Source organism: Anomaloglossus baeobatrachus, chromosome 2, assembly GCF_048569485.1.
Source record: "Anomaloglossus baeobatrachus isolate aAnoBae1 chromosome 2, aAnoBae1.hap1, whole genome shotgun sequence".
NCBI lineage: Eukaryota > Metazoa > Chordata > Amphibia > Anura > Aromobatidae > Anomaloglossus > Anomaloglossus baeobatrachus.
In genome coordinates this window covers 633,530,329-633,550,690 of record NC_134354.1, presented here as the reverse complement: position 1 = coordinate 633,550,690, position 20,362 = coordinate 633,530,329, and the positions used below count along the sequence as shown (strand labels likewise).

At 47.4% G+C, this 20,362-nt stretch overlaps 1 protein-coding gene across 3 annotated transcripts in view; it reads right to left on the bottom strand.

Annotated features, from left to right (window-relative positions):
• NUDT15 (nudix hydrolase 15) overlaps positions 1-1,629 on the bottom strand; it is a 16,141-nt gene extending 14,512 nt beyond the window's left edge. For all 3 annotated transcript variants that reach the window (XM_075334395.1, XM_075334393.1, XM_075334394.1), the window contains exon 1: positions 1,583-1,629. The gene's annotated coding sequence lies outside the window, so the exon portion shown is untranslated. The remainder of the gene's footprint in view (positions 1-1,582) is intronic.
• Between the last annotated feature and the right edge of the window lie 18,733 nt (positions 1,630-20,362).

Sequence of the window (20,362 nt, the reverse complement as noted above, 5' to 3'; positions counted from 1 at the left end):
CTCCCAAACGTGGGAGTGCGCAGCATGACGGATGGAGCATGTTTGGGAGTGCGCAGCATGCCGGATGGTGCACGATGGGGAGTGCGCAGTATGGCGGATGGAGCACGTTTGGGAGTGCGCAGTATGGCGGTTGGAGCACGTTTCGGAGTGCGCAGCATGGCGGATGGAGCACGTTTGGGAGTGCGCAGCATGGCGGATGGACCACGTTTGGGAGCGCGCAGCATGGCGGATGGAGCACGTTTGGGAGCGCGCAGCATGGCGGATGGAGCACGTTTGGGAGTGCGCAGCATGGCGGATGGAGCACGTTTGGAAGTGCGCAGCATGGCGGATGGAGCACGTTTGGGAGTGCGCAGCATGGCGGATGGAGCACGTTTGGGAGTGCGCAGCATGGCGGATGGAGCACGATGGGGAGTGCGCAGTATGGCGGATGGAGCACGTTTGGGAGTGCGCAGCATGGCGGATGGAGCACGTTTGGGAGTGCGCAGCATGGCGGATGGAGCACGTTTGGGAGTGCGCAGCATGGCGGATGGAGCACGTTTGGGAGTGCGCAGCATGGCGGATGGAGCATGATAGGGGGTGCGCAGCATGGCGGATGGAGCACGTTTGGGAGTGCGCAGCATGGCGGATGGAGCACGTTTGGGAGTGTGCAGCATGGCGGATAGAGCACGATGGGGAGTGCACAGTATGGCGGATGGAGCACGTTTGGGAGTGCGCAGTATGGCGGATGGAGCACGTTTCGGAGTGCGCAGCATGGCGGATGGAGCACGTTTGGGAGTGCGCAGCATGGCGGATGGAGCACGTTTGGGAGCGCGCAGCATGGCGGATGGAGCACGTTTGGGAGTGCGCAGCATGGCGGATGGAGCACGTTTGGAAGTGCGCAGCATGGCGGATGGAGCACGTTTGGGAGTGCGCAGCATGGCGGATGGAGCACGTTTGGGAGTGCGCAGCATGGGGGATGCAGCACGATGGGGGGTGCGCAGCATGGGGGATGGAGCACGATGGGAGGTGCACACCTCCCCCCAACACACACACACACGCGCACTGCACAACACACACACACTAGGAATCACAAACAACGCCCTACACAGACACCCACACACACAGACAACGCTGCACACACAAATATACGCACATACTGCACAACACACACATTGCTCAAAACATACCTCCCCCCAAAACACACCACACCCACACAAACCGCACAACACACACACACACACAACGCTACAGACACACAGCGCTCCACAAACAACGCAACACACATACAACACCGCTCTCACCCCCCGCGACACTCAGAACATGTACAGCGCCCTACACAAACACTTGGTAACTACACACAACAACATCTATATATATAACAAAAATCATACATGAACTACACAATACGTAAATTCTAGAATACCCGATGCGTAGAATCGGGCCACCTTCTAGTATATATATATATATATACACAGTATGTATAAATGCACATCCACATGCTTGTGATCTCCAGTGATTTTGGGTCCAGGCTCACACTGAGGCCGGCAGGTGTAGGAGGGGATGCTCGGGCGGAGCTGTATGATGCCCGCAGAAGGCTCGGTACCTGTCTGGCGGGCACAGGCCGGTCACTCCACAGCCTCCTGCTGAAAGGAAGCCGGTGCAGCGTGTTGGGAGCAGAGCTGTCTTCCGGCTCTGGGGGGCGGTACATGTGACATCACCGGCCGGAGCAGACAAGCCGGGACCACGGTCTAGGAGGCGGGGCAGGGCCCGGGCACAGGAGTGACAATGCACGGGACGGGCTGCCCTCAGAGCACCGGATGGCTGCACCAGCACTCTGTACCCGGAGCTGGCACGGGAACGTGTCCATAGCAAGGGCCTGTCACAATCTGTGTGCGATGCTGTAAGTGGAAATGTCCATTGCTGCTGAATAAACTAGATGCGCACAGCTCCTGCAGACAAAGTGCAGCCTGAAGACAGTTGCTTTCTTGCTGAACATTATATTTAGGATGAAGTGCCCCTTGCTAGAGAGCGGCACGCGGTTTGGGGGCCAATAACTGATCGGTTGCGGCTTCCACTCTTCTGTAGAGCCGTTATGTGCGCTATAAAACTACAGAAATGCTGCAACCGATCATCTGCTGATTAGCTGCAGCTATCACGTGATAACAATGTCACATGACCAATAGACACTTCACAGACATTGGATGAACATCGCTGGATTGGGCGATGAGTGTATATTGGGTTTTTCCTGTAGTGAACAACCCATTTAAAGGCAGAACCCGGACCCCGCTATATTCATCCGTCCTATAACCAATAAATGGAGCGGATTTCTAACGCAACATTTCTTTATTCAAGATGGCTCAGCAGAGCCCCCTCCCAATTCTCAGGATCGCGAGGAGACCCACCGGTCAGCCACGCAGCGATCAACAAGTTATCCACTATCCATAGGAGTAGGGTACCTTGCAATTCTGGGAATAACACTAAAAACTAGTGTCCAATAGAAAGATATGGGAATTAGGGTACGCTCACACGAGTGTATGACTCGGACGAGTGCAGTGCAAGAAAATCTCACATTGCACTCGGGCCATTGTTATTCAGTGAGGAAGAGCAAATGGTCAGCTTCCTTCTCCTCCAGATTCTGGATGGGAAAAAAGTCCCAGCATGCTACGATTGTCGCTCGCACCCATACAAGTCTGTGGGTGCAAGTGAAACATCGGAGTGTACTCTGAGTGCAGTGCAATATACGCACAGGCTCAGGGCCGGCTCCAGGTTTTTGTGGGCCCCGGGCGGAAGAGTCCCAGTGGGCCCCATCCACACACAGACACCGATACGAACATATACATATTTAAAGACAAACTCACAAAAATACATATAAACAGACAAATATATACAGTCATATACACTTACAGACACACACACACACACACACAAGTCTGCTGCATACAGACAGACACACACACAACTCTGCTACATACAGACAAACACACACAACTCTGCTACATACAGACAAACACATACAACTCTGCTACATACAAACACATACAACTCTGCTACATACAGACAAACACATACAACTCTGCTACATACAGACAAACACATACAACTCTGCTACATACAGACAAACACATACAACTCTGCTACATTCAGACAAACACATACAACTCTGCTACATACAGACAAACACACACAACTCTGCTACATACAAACACATACAACTCTGCTACATTCAGACAAACACATACAACTCTGCTACATACAGACAAACACACACAACTCTGCTACATACAAACACATACAACTCTGCTACATACAAACACATACAACTCTGCTACATACAGACAAATACACACAACTCTGCTACATACAAACACATACAACTCTGCTACATACAAACACATACAACTCTGCTACATACAGACAAATACACACAACTCTGCTACATACAAACACATACAACTCTGCTACATACAGACAAACACATACAACTCTGCTACATACAGACAAACACACACAACTCTGCTACATACAAACACATACAACTCTGCTACATACAAACACACACAACTCTGCTACATACAAACACATACAACTCTGCTACATACAGACAAACACACACAACTCTGCTACATACAAACACATACAACTCTGCTACATACAAACACATACAACTCTGCTACATACAGACAAATACACACAACTCTGCTACATACAAACACATACAACTCTGCTACATACAGACAAACACATACAACTCTGCTACATACAAACACATACAACTCTGCTACATACAAACACACACAACTCTGCTACATACAAACACATACAACTCTGCTACATACAAACACACACAACTCTGCTACATACAAACACATACAACTCTGCTACATACAGACAAACACATACAACTCTGCTACATACAGACAAACACATACAACTCTGCTACATACAGACAAACACACACAACTCTGCTACATACAAACACATACAACTCTGCTACATACAAACACATACAACTCTGCTACATACAGACAAATACACACAACTCTGCTACATACAGACAAACACACACAACTCTGCTACATACAAACACATACAACTCTGCTACATACAAACACATACAACTCTGCTACATACAGACAAATACACACAACTCTGCTACATACAGACAAACACACACAACTCTGCTACATACAAACACATACAACTCTGCTACATACAAACACATACAACTCTGCTACATACAAACACATACAACTCTGCTACATACAAACACATACAACTCTGCTACATACAGACAAACACATACAACTCTGCTACATACAGACAAACACACACAACTCTGCTACATACAAACACATACAACTCTGCTACATACAAACACATACAACTCTGCTACATACAGACAAATACACACAACTCTGCTACATACAAACACATACAACTCTGCTACATACAGACAAACACATACAACTCTGCTACATACAGACAAACACACACAACTCTGCTACATACAAACACATACAACTCTGCTACATACAAACACACACAACTCTGCTACATACAAACACATACAACTCTGCTACATACAGACAAACACATACAACTCTGCTACATACAGACAAACACATACAACTCTGCTACATACAGACAAACACATACAACTCTGCTACATACAGACAAACACATACAACTCTGCTACATTCAGACAAATGCACACAACTCTGCTGCTCTGTGGGGCCCACACCCGCGGCTTGGCGGGGACAGCACCAGCGGCAGCACCCGCGGCTCGGCAGGGCCCACACCCGCGGCTCGGCGGGGCCAGTACCCGCGGCACTGGCAGCACCCGCGGCTCGGCAGGGCCCACACCCGCGGCTCGGCGGGGCCAGCACCCGCGGCACTGGCAGCACCCGCGGCTTGGCAGGGCCCACACCCGCGGCACTGGCAGCACCCGCGGCTCGGCAGGGCCCACACCCGCGGCACTGGCAGCACCCGCGGCTCGGCAGGGCCCACACCCGCGGCACTGGCAGCACCCGCGGCTCGGCAGGGCCCACACCCGCGGCTCGGCGGGGCCCACACCCGCGGAATCGGCGGGTGGGGGCATTGGCAGGGGCCAGGGCATACATCCAGGGGGTAGAAGCAGCTCACCGGGGCCTATAATGGGGAGGCGGGGAGGGCACTTACCCGATTAGGTCACGGTGGAGAGGGGGCCCACACAGCGCCGGACAGAAGCTCGCCTCCTTCATCTGTGGGACTGAGAAGGCGGTAGCTCCGCCCACAGGTGAAATTCAAACGAGGATGTCTGCGCGCCTTAAAGTGACGGCGCCGCAGATTGCTGCCGAGGACTGCGGTCCCCGGAACTCGGCCGGGGACCGCAGAACTGTAAAGGCGAGTGGGCCCCGACCAAGGGACAGGAGAACTGACGAGGCCGAGTGGGCCCCCCCGGCTCTCCAGGGCCCCGGCATTTGCCCGGGTTTGCCGGGTGCTGACGCCGGCCCTGCACAGGCTGACAATGGAGGAGATGGGGAGATTAATCCCGCTCTCTCCTTCACAGCTGTGATCCGATCACAGTTGAATGATACTCGGCTTAAGCAGGCAGCACAGCAGCAGCCGAGGGTCATTAACAGTGGCGTAACTAGAGTTTGATGGGCCCTGGTGCAAAGTTTGGACCGGGGCCCCCCTCCACATTCACAGACACTTAATGCTGCTTTACACGCTGCGATCTCGCTAGCGAGATCACTAGTGTGCGTACCCGCCCCCATCGTTTGTGCGTCACGGGCAAATTGCTGCCCGTGGCGCACAAAATTGCGCAGACCCGTCACACTACTTACCTGCCTAGCGACGTCGCTTGTGACCGGCGAACCGACTCCTTTCTAAGGGGTTGTCACTAAGCGGCGACGTCACTAAGCGGCCTCCCAATAGAAGCGGAGGGGTGGAGATGAGCGGGACGTAACATCCCGCCCACCTCCTTCCTTCCTTCCTCATTGCCGGCGGCCGCAGGTAAGGAGATGTTCCTAGTTCCTGCGGTGTCACACATAGCGACGAAAAACATCATACATGCAGCAGCAGCGATAGTTGGGAATGGACCCCCATGTCACCGATTAGCGATTTTTAACGTTATTGCGACGATTCAAAATCGCTCATAGGTGTCACACGCAACGTCATCGCTACAGCGGCCGGATGTGCGTCACAAATTCCGTGACCCCCAACGACATCGCTTTAGCAATGTCGTAGCGTGTAAAGCGGCCTTTAGGGTACGGGATAATGACACTGACACTCGGGGTACAGGATAATGACGCTGACACTTGGCCTTCACCCACAGCACTCAGGTTCCCCATGATCTGAAATCCCTCTATCAGCACCCTGATTTCCCATATCAGAGCATGGGAAAGCTGGGTGCTGAGAGAAGATGTACAGCAGAGCATGGGAAATCTGGGTACTGAGGGAAAGAGCCTTTTTCCCTCAACACAAAACATTCCCATCCCATGCTTGTATCTTTGTCCTCCCTCGTATATAGTTTTCCAAATACTATAATGGCCCCCACATAGCCTTCCATAGAGTATAAAGCGTCCCACATAACCCTTCATATATTAAAATGCACCTCCATGTATTAAAATGCAGTTCCCATAGTTCTCCATGTATTATAATTCACCCCATAGTCCTCCATATATTATACTGCACCACATAGTCCTCCATATATTATAATTCACCCCATAGTCCTCCATATATTACACTGCACCACATAGTCCTCCATATATTATAATTCACCCCATAGTCCTCCATATATTATACTGCACCACATAGTCCTCCATATATTATAATTCACCCCATAGTCCTCCATATATTATACTGCACCACATCCACATAGTGCTCCATATATTATAATTTTAGTCCTCTGAAATACCAACAAGGCCTGCTTAAATATAGAGTGCAACGAGTATATCCCATATCAAACCTGGTTTTATCATAGTGGTAATTCCCAGGTGACGATGTGTACCTTATACGGGTGTCCGCTACGTGACTAGCACTGTGTGCCATTCTTTTATTTTGTAATTACGCTCCAGAATCACGGCGTTTTTTGCGGAATTGATCACATATCCCTTCAGGCGTGCAACAGACTAAGTTGTCCACACTATTGCTGCCGTCAATGGTTCCGCTGTATAATCGTTCGTAGACTGTGCGCACGCGCGCTCCAGGATAAGCGTGTATGCGCATTAGATCATTCTCAATACCCAGCGTTACTTCCAGCGCTCATGATCTCAATAGATTTGTGCGCTTGCACATATATTATATATGATACTGCACCACATAGTCCTCCATGTTTTATAATGCACCCCCATAGTCCATGTATAAGGTAGCCTCCATAGTCCTCCATATATTATAATGTAGCCCCCATAGTCCTATATGTATTATAATGCAGCCCCATAAATGTTCATATTGTATTATGCAGCCCCATACTCCTCCGTGTATAATGCACCCTTGCAGTCCATGTATAAGGTGTCCTTCATGTTTATAATGCAGCCCCATTGACGTCCATGTATTATGCAGCCCCATAGACCTCCATGTATCATGCAGCCAGCCCCCCCAGGGCCTCCATGTGTCATGCAGCCAGCCCCCCCAAGGCCTCCTTGTGTCATGCAGCCAGCCCCCCCAAGGCCTCCATGTGTCATGCAGCCAGCCCCCCCAGGGCCTCCATGTGTCATGCAGCCAGCCCCCCCAGGGCTCTTCCATTTGTCATGCAGCCAGCCCCCCAAGGGCCTGCATGTGTCATGCAGCCAGCCCCCCCAGGGCCTCCATGTGTCGTGCAGCCAGCCCCCCCAGGGCCTATATGTGTCATGCAGCCAGCCCCCCCAATGCCTCCTTGTGTCATGCAGGCAGCCCCCCAAGGCCTCCATGTGTCATGCAGCCAGCCCCCTCCACAGCCTCCATGTGTCATGCAGCCAGTCCCCCACCCCAAGGCCTTCATGTGTCATGCAGCCAGCTCCCCCAAGGCCTCCATGTGTCATGCAGCCAGCCCCCCTCCCAAAGCCTCCATGTGTCATGCAGCCAGCCCCCCTCCCAAAGCCTCCATGTGTCATGCAGCCAGCCCCCCTCCCAAGGCCTCCATGTGTCATGCAGCCAGCCCCCCCACCGCCTCCATGTGTCATGCAGCCAGCCACCCCCAAGGCCTCCATGTGTCATGCAGTCAGCCCCCCCAACAAAGGCCTCCATGTGTCATGCAGCCAGCCTCCCCGTGTACTCACTGATTTATAAAAAAAAATAAAAAACAAGTACTCACCTTTCTTCTCCTTCTACCACTGCTCTGTCCTCACCTCGACTTGTTTGACCGCTGCTCGTTCTCACCTCTGTCCTCATTCCCCCGCTGCTCTGGTCGGCGTCCTCCCGTCCTGCGCTCTGTGCTCTCACCTCACACAGCAGTCGCACAGGAGTGACGTCACCGAACAGGCACGGGGGAAGAATGATGATGCATAGAGTGGCGCCGACCGCCCTATGCAATATCATAGCAGTGTGCGATGAAGGGGCCCAGTGCCGCTGACACCAGGCAGGGGGGCCTGGTGTTAGCGGCGGCGACCGGTTCATAGAGCGGCTGTGTGGTCTACAGCAGAACAGCACAGCACCTCTCTCACAGAAAAGAGCTGGCTGCTGATCTGCCGGGCGGCCACAGGCCCCTAATCACCCGGGCCCAGTCGCAATGGCGACCCCCTGCGACCAAGGTAGTTAGGCCCCTGGTCATTAACATATTACATCTGATGCACTCACATCACATGCCATACCATCGTGTGAATCCAAACTTAAAGTGGATATACAGTCAGGGCCAGAAATATTTGGACAGTGACACAAGTTTTGTTATTTTAGCTGTTTACAAAAACATGTTTTTGAAATACAATTATATATATAATATGGACTGAAAGTGCACACTCCCAGCTGCAATATGAGAGTTTTCACATCCAAATCGGAGAAAGGGTTTAGGAATCATAGCTCTGTAATGCATAGCCTCCTCTTTTTCAAGGGACCAAAAGTAATTGGACAAGGGACTCTAAGGGCTGCAATTAACTCTGAAGGCGTCTCCCTCGTTAACCTGTAATCAATGAAGTAGTTAAAAGGTCTGGGGTTGATTACAGGTGTGTGGTTTTGCATTTGGAAGCTGTTGCTGTGACCAGACAACATGCGGTCTAAGGAACTCTCAATTGAGGTGAAGCAGAACATCCTGAGGCTGAAAAAAAAGAAAAAATCCATCAGAGAGATAGCAGACATGCTTGGTGTAGCAAAATCAACAGTCGGGTACATTCTGAGAAAAAAGGAATTGACTGGTGAGCTTGGGAACTCAAAAAGGCCTGGGCGTCCACGGATGACAACAGTGGTGGATGATCGCCGCATACTTTCTTTGGTGAAGAAGAACCCGTTCACAACATCAACTGAAGTCCAGAACACTCTCAGTGAAGTAGGTGTATCTGTCTCTAAGTCAACAGTAAAGAGAAGACTCCATGAAAGTAAATACAAAGGGTTCACATCTAGATGCAAACCATTCATCAATTCCAAAAATAGACAGGCCAGAGTTAAATTTGCTGAAAAACACCTCATGAAGCCAGCTCAGTTCTGGAAAAGTATTCTATGGACAGATGAGACAAAGATCAACCTGTACCAGAATGATGGGAAGAAAAAAGTTTGGAGAAGAAAGGGAACGGCACATGATCCAAGGCACACCACATCCTCTGTAAAACATGGTGGAGGCAACGTGATGGCATGGGCATGCATGGCTTTCAATGGCACTGGGTCACTTGTGTTTATTGATGACATAACAGCAGACAAGAGTAGCCGGATGAATTCTGAAGTGTACCGGGATATACTTTCAGCCCAGATTCAGCCAAATGCCGCAAAGTTGATCGGACGGCGCTTCATAGTACAGATGGACAATGACCCCAAGCATACAGCCAAAGCTACCCAGGAGTTCATGAGTGCAAAAAAGTGGAACATTCTGCAATGGCCAAGTCAATCACCAGATCTTAACCCAATTGAGCATGCATTTCACTTGCTCAAATCCAGACTTAAGACGGAAAGACCCACAAACAAGCAAGACCTGAAGGCTGCGGCTGTAAAGGCCTGGCAAAGCATTAAGAAGGAGGAAACCCAGCGTTTGGTGATGTCCATGGGTTCCAGACTTAAGGCAGTGATTGCCTCCAAAGGATTCGCAACAAAATATTGAAAATAAAAATATTTTGTTTGGGTTTGGTTTATTTGTCCAATTACTTTTGACCTCCTAAAATGTGGAGTGTTTGTAAAGAAATGTGTACAATTCCTACATTTTCTATCAGATATTTTTGTTCAAACCTTCAAATTAAACGTTACAATCTGCACTTGAATTCTGTTGTAGAGGTTTCATTTCAAATCCAATGTGGTGGCATGCAGAGCCCAACTCGCGAAAATTGTGTCACTGTCCAAATATTTCTGGACCTAACTGTATCTTCTCCTCTATGGCAGTCCGCTCCCCAGCTCCTTCAAAACATAACCATAACTTTATGTGAGTCTCTATTCCTAGATTATACTATCCCTTATGTGCCATACACCTATTTCCATGACTGATAAATCAAGCTATATATTTAGCTTTCAGTATGCAAATTAGCCTGGACTTGTCCGGTACGGTGTTGATTTTCCCTTTGCTTTGTCCTGCCTCAAGCCTAGTAATCACATCTAGGACAAAGTGATATCAAGTGATATCAAGTAGAAAATAAGGACATTTCAGCCATTGTGGGGAGCTATGACCAACCCAGAGTCTATCAGAATTGGCAGTCTTTTCTCACCTCCTTGCAGTAGCGCTTCAATTTTGTCAGATGGTGATTGCATCTCCTGTGCACAGCTCTCTACATGTAAATCCCAAAATTTTAAATTGAATTCAGGTTGACCATTGGCTGGGTTATTCCAAAACTCCAATCTTTTGTTGATTTGGAGGTATGCATAGGGTCATTGCTGAAATCCCTCTTCATTTTTTTTAAAGTGAATGATGTTTGGAACTGTCCAGGAATTCCCTCCCCCTTGAAAAAAGCCCCAGTTCCAACTGCTGAATTACAGCTTCAAAGCATTATGCTGCCTCCACCATGCTTTACTATGGGAATGGTGTTCTTTTTGTGATGCAGTGTACGCCTCACATGTTTGTAAAAATTTCTTTATCTTTTCATGGGACAACACTGAAGATATACTGATACAATATAAAGTAGGCAGTGTACAAGCTGTATAACAATGTAAATTTGGTGTGCCCTTTGAATAACAACACACAGCTATTAATGTCTAAACTACTGGCAACAAAAGTGAGTTTTCCCCCTGCTCTGCCTATCTGGGAGAGCCAGCTGTCAATAAGCATGACGTCAGGTGTCCTGCCCTGTTTACAGAGCAGAGTGGATGAGAAGACGCCGCTCTGTTGGCGCGACATTAGTGGATGCAGCTTAATCCCTGTCAGGAGCAGTCTGTGACCTCTCCATGTCGGCAGTGAACGGCGCCAGGCACAACAGGCAGGCAGGTAGTAAGTATCTGCCAGTTAGTGCTTAGGCACATTTTTATTTTATTTTTTTTTACCCCTTCACCCCCGGGCGATTTTCCTTTTTTTTTTCCCCTTTCTTCCGAGAGCCGTAACTTTTTTATTTTCTGTCAATCTTGCCATATAAGGGCTTGTTTTTTGTGGGACGAGCTTTACATTTAAATGAAACCATAAGTTTTACCATATAGTGTACTGGAAAACAGCAAAAAAATTTCAAGTGCGGAAAAACTGCAAAAAAATGCAATCGCACAATAGTTTTTGGGATATTTTATTCAACATGTTCACTATATGATAAAATTGATGTGTGGGTATGATGCCTCAGGTCGGTAGGTACGCGTTTGTAGACACCAAACATGTATAGGTTTACTTTTATCTAAGGGGTTAAAAAAAATTCACAAGCTTGATAAAAAAAAGTGTCGCACTTTTTGCTCCATTTTCCGAAACCCGTAGCATTCTCATTTTTCAGGATCTATGGATCAGTTATGGATTATTTTTTGCGTCTGCAGCTGATGTTTTTAACGGTACCATTTTTGCGCAGAAGCGCCGTTTTGATCACCTGTTATTGCATTTTGCGCAAAATTTGTGGCTACCAAAAAATGTAATTTTGGTATTTGGAATTTTTTTTGCCGCTACGCCATTTACCGATCACATTAATTGATTATATATTTTGAGAGATCGGGCGTTTTTGAACATGGCAATATTTATTTTTTTAATTGTTTAAAACCTTTTTTTTCTTATTTTTTTTAGGTCCCCTAGGGGCCTATAACAATCAGAAGTCTGATCGCTCTTCCATTTCTCCAGATCATTTGCGCCTGGCAGGCACACATCCGCTGTTGAAATCAGCTGACATGTGCGTAGATCGTCGCGGACTGCCCACGGCAGCCCACGGGGATTATAGTGACATGATCCATGACATACCCAGTATGTCATGTGTCGTGAAGAGGTTAAAGTCATGGATATACCCTTTAAGTCTATTGAGGACAATATTTTGTGACGTTTACTAAAATACAAGTATAACAAGTTCTCCTCCTTTGGGACGATCCATATAATATAGTACTCTCATATGAACAAGCCCTAAAGAAAAGTGATAGTGTGAACTAACTTTTCATTCACTTGAGACGGCGTTGATGCTATAATGGAACACTATCTGGGAAAACAATAAAAGTAAGGTTAGACTGGATTTGATAACGTACTAGGCTGTTTGCCCATGATGTGTACAGTTTATGTAAACTGGATGGGATTATAGGATTTAAAATATCTCAATTATTCTTGTGAGTACTGTGATGGGGTTACTCACTTTGCTTGCTTCTTAGAGGAACTATACAGGAACATTTTCATTAAAATTTTAGCAGGTTTATTGAATCACACACATGCTCTTCATAACATAAATGGGGATTTCAGTCCGTTACCCTCGCGGAATGCCCGCACAGGTTCAGATACAACTTAAGGCCTAAAACACACTTCCGCATAAAAAACGTACGTGTGACACAATCCGTTTTTCAGGTCCGTGTTCCGTTTTTTCTGGGCGTTTCTCCGGTACGTATGACATCCGTGTGATGGCGTATGTTTGCTGTGTGTGCGTGTGGAATGGCTGTGTATGCGTACATGTAATGTCTGTGTGGAATGTCCGTGTGTGATGCACAATGTCGTTGATACATGTCGGCTGACAGCAGACAGAGTTGCGCAATGAGAATGAACTCGGGTGAACTTCACCCGACTTCATCGTCATACCGCGGCTCTGGGTGTCGCGTACTGATTAGCGGTCACCCATGAAGGACTCACCGGTGGTGACCGCTAATCCCCAGACTGACTGAAGTGAGCAGCGCGATTTGCGCTGCCGTCACTCAGGCTACCCGCAGCCAGCTGGAGTCCTCCCCCCGAGACCGCAACTCACCTGTGACTTCATCGCTGTCACTCGGGCAACTTGCTGTCATAGTTGGAGGATCCAGCGGTGGCTGCGAATAACCTCAGTGACAGCACAGCTGATCGCGCGGCTCACCTCAGTTGCTGTGTGGAGCTGTCAGGAGCGGTGGTGTTCTTCTGCAGCTACTGTCACATTCATGTAGCAGAGCTGGAACCGACGCGGGACCTCCGTGGATTACGCCGGACATGGATGGGTTTTTGGGGCTTAATAAAGTGGTGAACAAGGGTATTTTTTAGTGTTTTGTTATTGCAAATAAAGGATTTTTCGTTGTGTGTGTTTATTAACTTTAAATTACAGGTTAATCATTGGGGGTGTCTCATAGACGCCTGCAATGATTAATCTAGGACTTAGTGGCAGCTATGGGTTTCTGCCATTAACTCCTTATTACCCCGATTGCCAACGCACCAGGGCAAATCGGGAAGAGCCGGGTAGAGTTCCAGAACTATTGCATCTAATGGATGCGGCAATTCTGAGCGGCTGCTGGCTGATATTGTTAGGCTGGTGGGCTCCCCATAATGTGGAGTTCCCCATCCTGAGAATACCAGCCTTCAGCCGTATGGCTTTGCCCTGGATGGTATCAAAATTGGGGGGGACCGCACGACGTTTTTTTTTAATTAATTATTTTACTGCACAGTATATACCCGCCCACCAGCTGCTATGATTGGTTGCAGTGAGACAGGTGTCACTCAGCATGTGGGCGTGTCTAACTGCAACCAATCATAGGCGCCTGTGGGCGGGGGAAGCAGGGAATACGAGATTGATTAATGAGCGGCCGGCTTTTTCAAATTAATTGAAGCCGCGTATCTTTGGAACAGCTGTTCTTCGCCGCGCTGATGATAGGAGATCGGTGAGTATGCGACAGGGGAAGATACAGACCGAGCGCCAAAGGGATGATGACTGAGAACAGCAGAAAAAAATGTAAGTATACTGATATTTAACAAAAAAAAACAAAAACTGACATCGTTCGTTTAAAAACGCACACGGACGGTATGTGCTGAACACGGACATGCTACGTGTGCCGTCCGTGCAGGCACGGACCCATTGACTTTAGCGGGTCCGTGCCTGCGTGCTGACCGCCAAAAACGGACATGTCGGCCGTGTGGGAAAACGCACACACGTACTAACCACACGGACACACGTTCCGTGTGATTTTACGTGTGTGTGCCATCTACCATAAGGCAACATTGGTCAACGTGTCTCCGATACGTGCAAAACCGTACCAAACACGTACCGGAGGCACGGATGTGTGTTGTGGGCCTAACAAGTATCCCAGTCGAGCTATGTCAGCCTCCACTCACTGACCCCGGCCAGTATACACACCTCTCTTTAGAGATACCTTCCAGAGGTTTCACAAGCCTCCATATACTGACTCCTGGCAAACAAAGCAAACCTCTCTTCCTTCAGTGGATCCTTTTGAGAGGCGTCACAACCTCTATCTATGGTCCCGGTAAGGACAAGTGAATTCTCCTTTCTCTCCGAGAACTCCTTCCTGGAGACGTCACAGTCTACCCACATTGACCATGTGGCAAACAAACAGTCTCCATCTGAACAGATGAGACACACCCATGGTTGGAGATATGTGGATAGCCAGACCTGTCTGTCTCTCCAGCTATCCCTAAGGCCCCCTTCACACGTCCGTGTTTCCGGGAACATGTGACGTCCGTTTTCACACGGACACATGTAGACCCATTAAAATCAATGGGTTTACGCACACATGTGTTTTCACATGGACTGTGTGTCCGTGTGGAGCATACGTGTGTCCGTGTGCGCCACACGTAGACATGTCCGTTTTTCTCCAGTAGCATGGATGTCACATGGCCCGCACACTGATGTGCTCCGTGTGACATCAGTGTGACTCGTAGCGGAGAAAACACATCTGTGTAATAAAATGCTTTTCTATACTCACCTGTCTCCACCGCTGATGTTTCCAGCACTGCTGTCACTTACTTCTGACCCCCGCTCATTATGCTTGTTACATATTTCACTGCACCTTGAATTGGAAGCAGCAGCGTCTGAGACAGCAGCACCATGGACAGGTAAGTATAGAAGTTCATTCTGTCAGTGTGCTATGCGGATATCACATGGATAGCACACTGACAGCACACACTGAACACACACACGGACAAAACACACACACATACGCACCTACATCATGGACCGTGCAAAACGTGTGAAAGAGACCTAAAACCTGACCCTGGTACAACTTAACAAGACTTGTGACACTACAAGTACCAGAAGGGACATCCATGTTTACATAACTTCTGTGATATATACCGGCTGCCATGTTACACTACGATGAGTTTTATGCACATATGTTCCCCATAGACTTGAATTAGATGCGGAAGAGCCACAGGTAAAAAAACCACACGTGTTATTAGTGCATTTCCGCAGGACAAACACACTAAAAACGTAAGTAATCTGTACATGAAGACCGCAAAGTATCCAAATCACAGCAGCTTTATTTAAAACATGACATAACAAAAAAGACAAAAACTATAGCGTCAAAACAGTGATAAAAAGCATGTATAAAAAAAAGCATTAAAAAACAGTAATCTAATTTACATAGTAGGTGCAGAAATGCTGCCGAAGTTCTGCAAGGTCAAAAACTCACCAAAATCTCATTGTGGGACCTGTTTTCTGGATACATTTGATATTTTTTGAATACTCCAATGAATAAAATATAGACCTTGTCATTGTTCCTGTGACTATCTTACGCTTCTGACTCCATTCCGCATTATTCAAAGATCATATCGTACTTTTTCATACAAACTATGGTGGTGAAATCAAAATTCTGCACATTAATATACTGACCTGAGACATCAAGCAGAATGAAAAGACTAATTTTGTTAACAAAGAGCATGTTGTGACAGTAAAACCTGCCAGAGGAAATGAGCACAGAACTGATGTGCTGCGCAGTCAGATTGCAAAAGAGGGGAAAAAGGGAATTTCAGAGACTGCAAGAGAAAAACGGCAAATGAAAAAAAGGGGATGTTTATTAGTTTACACTGCTGGCCTATCCTTACATTAGATCAATAACACCAGATTGTGTGGATAGTATAGATAGGTTATTTGTAAAAATGTTAAGGACAACCTCTTAAAAAAATATCAAACAATGGTTTACTGTGTAAGAAAAAAATTGTCATCTACACAACTAAAGTGACCTGAAGTAGTTATTTCAGGAATTGACACACCATTGGTACATCCAGGATCTGTACAAGTCAGGGGGATGGATCACCAGATGGAATTGTGTATTATGATGACGTATTGGACTGCAATCGGTCCATATACTCTTCTCGCAGAGAGACCTTCTTCTGTGTGTGTTTGCCACTGGAGGAATGTGTCAATTACTTCATAAAGTAAGCAGTGTATCAAAAAAATAAAAAACAATGCTGGAATTTGTTTTTGTTCATCCTGCCAAAAAAAAAATGTAATGCAAAAGTAATCAAAAAGACACATGTACCCAAGAGACAAGTCTTAAAAAAGCTATGTTGAATTATAATTTTTCAATCAAAGATGCGTTATGAAGGTTTATTGTGTGAAAGTAGTAAAAATGACAAGTGTAAATACAATTGGTATCACCACATTCATGAAAAACGCACAGAATAATCACGTTTTGTAGCTTCTTTTAATAGGTTGCACTATAGAGATAGTTGTTCTTCTGATGGAAAGCTAATTTTGTTGTTAATCCTCCGAAAATAATTAAAATGGTTATCCAATCACATGATGTTAAAGAAGTTGTCCAGTTACCAAAACTGATTTTTTTTTTTCTGATAAATCTTGCTAATATGTGCCCCTCAACACATCTATTATGTTTTTTCAGCAAAATTACCTTTCATTGTGCACTAGCAGCACACGGTCATTGCTGGCTCCAGCTCTGATGGGGTTAATCTCTCCTCTGACTTCCTGTGTTCAGTTCCTACAAGTCCCAGAATTCTTTGTGGCTTTAGGGCGGTGTCTGGCTTATCTAACACACCCATTGTGTCTAATACACCCACTCTGCTCCCACCCAAACCCTCCTCCCTGCCTCTTCCCAGTGGATGTGCACTCAGAGAAATCACAGATACAGCAGCTCTGCACAGCCAGGGGAAGAAAGTGTGTGCGTGTATATACAGTGTGTGTGTGTGTATATACAGTGTATGTGTATATATACAGTGTGTGTGTGCGTATATACAGTGTGTGTGCGCGTATATACAGTGTGTGTGCGTATATACAGTGTGTGTGTATATATACAGTGTGTGAGTGAGTGTGTATGTGAGTGTGTATGTCATACTCACCTGTCTGCAGGGTCCCGGTGCCATGCTTGCTTCCAGCCCCTGTCTCGGTCCCGCCGCTTCGGCTGTGTGCAGTCTCCCCGGGGCACGCACGAAGCTTGCAGGACCTGGCCGTGGATCACCTGATGCAGTCACCTGACGCATCAGATGATCAATTCTCGCCGGCTTTTTCGCGCCCGGCTGGCTATCAGCTGATCCTGCTGTCAGGGGACTTCATCAGCTGATTACCGGCAGCTCCTGCAGTGATGGGCCAGGATCAGACTCCGCTCCAGGAGCTGCCGGTATCAGCACAGACGTGAGTATTTATTTATTTATTTTTTTTTTTGCACTGATGCATCTGCTGATTGTATAATCGGCTTTTATACAATCAGCTGATGTATGATGTGATTCACATCCTTTAACCTGACACATCATCTGATCGCTTTGCCTTCCTTCCAGCAAACCGATCAGATGATATTGGACGGCGCGGGACCCTGACCCAGGATTACTGCGGAGGGGGGTTTATTTCAATAAAGATGGAGTCACTAATTGTGTTGTGTTTTATTTCTAATAAAAATATTTTTCTGTGTGTTGTGTTTTTTTTTTTTTCTTATCATTACTAGAAATTCATGGTGGCCATGTCTAATATTGGCGTGACACCATGAATTTCGGGCTTAGGGCTAGCTGATAATATACAGCTAGTCCTAACTCCATTATTACCCGGCTAGCCACCCGGCATCAGGGCAGCTGGAAGAGTTGGATACAGCGCCAGAAGATGGCGCTTCTATGAAAGCGCCATTTTCTGGGGTGGCTGCGGACTGCAATTCGCAGTGGGGGTGCCCAGAAAGCATGGGCACCCTTCACTGTGGATTCCAGTCCCCAGCTGCCTAGTTGTACCCGGCTGGACACCAAAATTAGGCGAAGCTCACGTCATTTTTTTTTTAAATTATTTCATGAAATTCATGAAATAATTAAAAAAAAAAAAGGGCTTCTCTATATTTTTGGTTCCCAGCCGAGTACAACTAGGCAGCTGGGGGTTGGGGGCAGCCCGTAGCTGCCTGCTGTACCCGGCTAGCATACAAAAATATGGCGAAGCCCACGTCATTTTTTTTTTCTTTTTGGGTAAAAAACTGCATACAGTCCTGGATGGAGGATGCTCAGCCTTGTAGTTCTGCAGCTGCTGTCTGCTCTCCTGCATACAATGAACATTTTGAATAAGGAAATGACATCAGACCTTTTTTATTTTTTTCATCAACAATCTTTAATGGCATTGTGCACTGATTAAAAACGCAGTGAGCAAAAACGCAGCAAAAAAGGCACCAAATCGCGGCAAATACGTGACATGCAGCATCCGGTCACCTGCACTACAAGTGCCAGAGTGGAGAAAGATAGTGACATGCAGCACACTATGTGTCAGAGCAGAGCATGTCACTGTCTCCACTCCGCTGACCTCACAGCCCGTACACGCTGCGATGGATGCAGGGGGACACAGAACAAGTAATCGGCCGACACTGGAGTCATCTGATTACTTGGGATGAATTGAGCAGTAAAATGCTCTGGTGCTCGATGGGCGAAGCCCATGCCGTTTTTTTTTAAAAAAAATTAATTAAAAATAAAAAAAAAACAAATCACATTGTTTGTGGGCTCCCGCTGCATTTTCTGTTGCTAAGGGTAACCAAAGCAGCTACTGGCTGCTAGCCCCCGCTGCTTGGTGTTACTTTCACTGGCAATAGAAATGCAGGGAAGCATTTTTTTTTTTTTTTATAAAGGTTTTTCCCTGAAAACGTTTTTAAGAAAATGACGTGGGCTTCGCCATATTTTTGTATGCTAGCCAGGTACAGCAGGCAGCTACGGGCTGCCCCCAACCCCCAGCTGCCTAGTTGTACCTGGCTGGGAACCAAAAATATAGAGAAGCCCTTTTTTTTTTTTTTATTTCATGAATTTCATGAAATAATTTAAAAAAAAAATGACATGGGCTTCGCCGAATTTTTGAGTCCAGCCAGGTACAACTAGGCAGCTGGGGATTGGAATCCGCAGTGAAGGGTGCCCAAACTTTCTGGGCCCCCCGCTGCGAATTGCAGTCCACAGCCGCCCCAGAAAATGGCGCTTTTATAGAAGCGCCATCTTCTGGCGCTGTATCCAACTCTTCCAGTGGCCCTGGTGGCAGGTGGCACGCTGGGTAATAAGGGGTTAATACCAGCTATGTTTTACCCGCTGGTATAAAGCCCGAGATTCTAAATGTCAGGCCAAGGTTGACCTGGCCATTAAGAATCTCCAATAAAGGGTTAAAAAAAAAAAGACCACACAGAGAAAAATACTTTATTAGAAATAAATACACAGACACAGTAGGGACTCCATGTTTATTACTCCCTCTCACCCCTCCACGATGGAGAGATTTCTGTACTGACCATGCCAGGAGAGAGCGAGGGAAAAGAGAGCGAGCGAGGGGGGGAGGAAAAGAAAGCGAGCGGGGGGGGAAGAGAGCGAGCGGGGGGGGAAGAGAGCGAGCGGGGGGGGGAAAGAGAGCGAGCGGGGGGGGAGAAGAGAGCGAGGGGGGAGGAAAAGAGAGCGAGGGGGGAGGAAAAGAGAGCGAGGGGGGAGGAAAAGAGAGCGGGGGGGGGAAAAGAGAGCGAGGGGGGAAAAGAGAGCGAGGGGGAGGAAAAAAAGAGAGCGCGGGGGAGGAAA